We start from the raw sequence: 5,000 nt of genomic DNA, 5'->3' as shown, positions 1-5,000 counted from the left end.
AATGTATATACATCGGTGATGCCAGTTCAGTAGGGATGCTGTGTAAGGTAATAAAAGGATATTTTCTTTGCTTAACCGTTGTGAAATTCAACCCTAAAAAACCACTTACACTGTATATCAAAGCATAAATACTGTCACAAGAGATCATTATCAACGGAACTGCCAACCTCAAGGTAGTAAAGTTTATATTTCTCAAGAACAATCTTTAAAAGTCAATAAGGTAATAGTTATTCTAAGTAAATCAAAACATCTTAAATTAGATGCGACAAGTGATAAATTGCTTGTAGTACTTTGCTCGCTATAAAGTATTAGATATCTTTTGAAGGACTTTAACAGGGATGGTGACAAACACCAGAGGTCAAAAGAGGAGTTCGAATTACTTTTGGAGAACATTAGAAGTTACGATCTGGATGAGGTTACGGAATGGAATATATTAGCCCAATGGCCAAGCACTGGGACCTATGAGGTCATTCAGCGCTGGATTGGAAATCGAGAGTAGGTAGGTTTGAAAGGTGTAACAGGAGGAAAACCTCAAAGCAGTTGCACTATGAATCAATCGTTAGGAGATGGCTGATAGCAAGATGGAAGGAGATAATAGGAAAGGGGGTACAGTAAAATGAATGAAAGGGGTTACAGCTAGGGGCCGAAGGGATGTTGCAAAGGACCTTTAGTACTTTTTGGACACTACCTTACACAGCATTCCTACTGAACTGACATCACCGATGTATGCGTTATTTGACATTACGTTTTTCAGTAAAAAAAAATAAAAATTAGTACTTCCGAAACGCACCCAGGAAATGTCAATTAAAGCATAATTTTGTTTATGTAACTATTGTATATGTATATATATTTATATATATAATATTTATCCACTAAGAGCAGACGGAATACGTTTGTTTATGCAGTTGCAAAAGCAGACGGAGTCCACATTCCCTAATCAGCTTCTTGGTTAAAATTTTGCTGGCGAACACGATCGAACGCATTGGGTAAATCCAGTAATAAGAAAAGGGGCGCTTACTTTTGTTTTTGTTTTCCTTTACGTTGTCCATTATTTTGTCGGTAATCCTTGGTAGCTAGTAACAACTTTTTCTGTTGAGGGGTGAGGTTTCAAACGAAGCTGATCGTCAGAAAGAAGCTGGTTTGAATCAACGAAAGTGACTGACAGCGTAGCGGTTATATGCCCTCATCAGAAATGACGGGCGAAAGGCGAACGGTGAAATATTTGGCCAAACATCTGCATGACGATGTTTCCAGCAGTGACCGAGGTGGCAATTACGGCATGAAGATATAAGAAACGGAGAGGAATCAATCCCCTCAGATCTGCAGCAGTTCTTTAAGAGTTTTAATAGCGTCATAACATAAACCACCGTCTCGATCAACAGAGTCGGAATTTATTTCAGATAAGGACGTCGAATAGAAGACCGGTCGTGCTGGATGCTGGAGCTGACGAGAGTGGAAGAGGTTTTTCCTGAGGCCTATCGAACGTGTTTTTTTATTGTATTAGTTAGCAAAATATTGATTGAAATCATCTGCCTTCTTCCGAGCGCCGGCGTCTCAATTTTCAGGTGATCCTAGAGAACCTTTCTCTGAAATAGATCGTCTTTTGGATAAGCAGAATCGCTTGTTTCTTTTGCTCATGTTTGTTTCGCCTTTTGTAATTATATTCATCATGAAGCAGGAAGGAGTGAGTTTTTTCTTTATCATCGTAACGAAAGGCTCCATGCGTAAGGAAATCATGAGGGCGATGCTAATGCAAGAGCTTGATCGCCTGCGTTATCAGCGTCTCGTATAGTACCACATGCAGTTCAAGGGACATAGTACTATAGTACTATGAGAATCATTCGAGAGAGAGAGAGAGAGAGAGAGAGAGAGAGAGAGAGAGAGAGAGAGAGAGAGAGAGAGGAAAACCAAGCATAAGGAAGGGAGGAAAAGGCTGTGTTTAGTGGCATCGGTTGGGTTAGGTAAGGTACACACACACAAGGTTGACGGTACACGCGGGGTTGTGCCACTGGATTCCTGGCCCGATGGTTGCCCAGGTGATGGAGGACAACTCTCCCTCTCTCTCTCTCTCTCTCTCTCTCTCTCTCTCTCTCTCTTCGCTAGCTTCTTCTAAGGCTCCCCCACCTTCCACCACCGCCACCGCCGCGTCCGTCTCTCTCTCTCTCTCTCTTTCTTTATCATCGCTTATTCTTCTTGTTTCTCGAACTCTTCCTCCTTATTCGCTTTGAGAGATCACTTCGCCATTATACGTTCCACAGCATCAGCTTTGGTTACTTTTCCGTCTCTCTCTCTCTCTCTCTTTGTTTATCTATGTATCTATATGCATATTGACAGAGAGAGAGAGAGAGAGAGAGAGAGAGAGAGAGAGAGAGAGAGAGAGAGAGAGAGTCCTGCATTCTTAAAATGATTCCATCAGCCATCTGAAGATACTGATGCAGTGGCGGATTTAAGGGCTGAGGGATGCGGATTTGGGTGAGGTTGGGTACCGGGTTACGTGGTCCCCTCCCCCCCCTTTGATATGAATAATAGAACATTATTTCTTTGTTTGGTTAATGATTATTTCAATAGCAACGACGCAAACATTACAACCACAAATAACATCTAATACTGTATATATATATATATATATATATATATATATATATATATGTGTGTGTTGTGTGATAAAGTCCTACGTGGCCCTTTTCCCCGGCGGCCCCCCCCTCCCCCCCCCCCCCCCCCCCCCCCAATTAAAGATAATCCTACGTGCCCTCGCGCCCCCATTAAAATATCGACTAGATCCTCCACTGTACAGCGTATTCATGTCACTTACTTTTATATGAGAAGGGAAGACAATGACAACCTGGGATATTATTATTATTATTCATTATATCTTACTAGTATTATTATTATTATTATTATTATTATTCTTATTATTATTATTATTATTTTATTATTGAATTATTATAACCGAATGAATTTAACAAATTAACTGCAACTAGCTCAAATGGTCAATAACATGCAAAGCTAAATTTCCATGCACAGAATAATCAAGTCTGAAACGATATCAAAACAGAAAGAGAAAATGGTAAATAAGAGACAAAACAACAAACACCTAAGTCAGTATTACACGAGGAATTTTTAATTTATAAGTCAGAAAAAACGACGAAAACTGGAGGTGGACCTTCCAGGAGTCATTCTTAACAAAATGTCACCGAGTACCGAATCTTTTCCTGAAGAGAACTGGACGCCATTATCTTAAAAACTATAAGCATGGAATATTCTTGAAAATAATCTCATCATTTTTCCCACACCCAAATAATATCCTAACCTAACCTAGCCCGACCCAAAATACTGTAGAAGGAATAATCTAACCTACCCCAACCTAAATTAATGTAGAGGCACTAACCTAACCTATAACCTAACCCAACCCAACCCAAATTACTGTAGAAGCAATAATCTAACCTATCTAACCCAAATTACTGTAGAAGCAATAATCTAACCTATCTAACCCAAATACTGTTAGAAGCACTTAATCTAACTTAACCTAACCCAAATTACTGTAGAAGCACTAATCTAACTTAACCTAACCCAAATTACTGTAGAAGCACTAACTCAATGTAATCCATCTTTACTAAAGTGGTCTGTTTTATAATTTGACCCTGACGTTCATTCCCAGCGAGTTTTAAGATAAAAATGCCTATGATCGATACCAAGTAGAAGCACCATTAACGCGAATTTGACCTGATTCCTCAGAGTTTCGTCCTGTATTCTCGTCCTTGTCAGTTGCGCAATCCTTATCCATTTTATATAATACCACACGGGCTGGGACCAACGCTGGAATGAGGCCTAGTCTACACTAGAAAACCATCCTGTATCCTAGAGCACTATGCCTCTCTTTATTTTGTCTGTATCTCTCAACAACTCAACGTTTTTAAAAACTTTCTGCATGTCTCATATAGGGTTCCCTCTTCATTATTCATCAAGCATAAGATCTCGTCTTGAGTAGTGCCTTGCGGTCTGGAGCTCTAACCAAACTTCCCTCGTCTTTTCTAAACACTGTGCAGATCATCTTCTAAGAACTTATTTTGCTTTCGAGGATGTTTCTTTCTATGCTCGCATCTTTATTGCCTCCTCTTTTCATTTTCTCTTCCTTACCTTTCAAGCCTTCCGGATTATCTCCCAACTTGTCATTTTGTCTTTGTAGTATTTCTTTTTGTTCTCGCTCCATTTCCCCAACTTTGTTCGTTTCCTGTAACTCCCGCTGACAGCAATTTCTCAATTGTATTTCCTCTTCTCCCTGATTTTTCATTCATAGTTCCTTTGCTCTTAGAGAGTCTTCAGTTACTTTGAACAGAAGTTCCATGTCTTCTCTTGAATCGAGTCCTTGAGATACACTTCAGTTATTTTTGTTTGTTTGTTGGTTTGTATGGTGTTTTTACGTTGCATGGAACCAGTGGTTATTCAGCAACGGGACCAACGCTTTACGTGACTTCCGAACCACATCGAGAGTGAACTTCTATCACCAGAAATACGCATCTCTCACCCCTCAGTGGAATGCCAGAGAATCGAACTCGCGTCTTCCTTCGCATGTATTAATTGATCAGTTTCTCTCATCACACCCACCACCCCCTCCCCCCTCTTAGCTATTTTCAAGGAAAGGTTCAGTCTCACTTCGCTACGCTGGAACCTTTTTTGCTTACCCGAGGAGTAAGATTACAAACTACTTTGTTGGTGTTGTTCTTGTTGGAGGTTAAGAAAGGTCTACAGAAAAGCCTGAAAAGGTCTGAAAAGGGTGTTTCGCATTGATTTAAAGATACAGGAATTTTAGGATAAGGTATTTATGATTTATCTATTAAAATGCAAATGTAAAAAGTAAATAATTTGCACGTTAAACAGTACAGAATCATTATTTGTAATGAAATACAGCATATTTGTTTTAATTTTCTTAGGTGAAACAATGCGCTATTTGACCGTAGATTTTAACATGTTTTAATTTATTTGGTGTACTGAATAATCTG

The 5,000-nt window shown here is 39.4% G+C and overlaps 1 protein-coding gene across 1 annotated transcript in view; it reads right to left on the bottom strand.

The window, feature by feature from the left end:
- Positions 1 to 5,000, bottom strand: part of LOC135220329 (transcription factor RFX4-like) — an 87,546-nt gene that overhangs the window by 79,620 nt on the left and 2,926 nt on the right. The window lies entirely within an intron of this gene.

The sequence above is a fragment of the Macrobrachium nipponense genome, chromosome 1, assembly GCF_015104395.2.
Source record: "Macrobrachium nipponense isolate FS-2020 chromosome 1, ASM1510439v2, whole genome shotgun sequence".
Taxonomy (NCBI): domain Eukaryota; kingdom Metazoa; phylum Arthropoda; class Malacostraca; order Decapoda; family Palaemonidae; genus Macrobrachium; species Macrobrachium nipponense.
The sequence above is the reverse complement of the archived record's forward strand: the minus strand, read 5'-3'. Positions and strand labels throughout refer to the sequence as shown.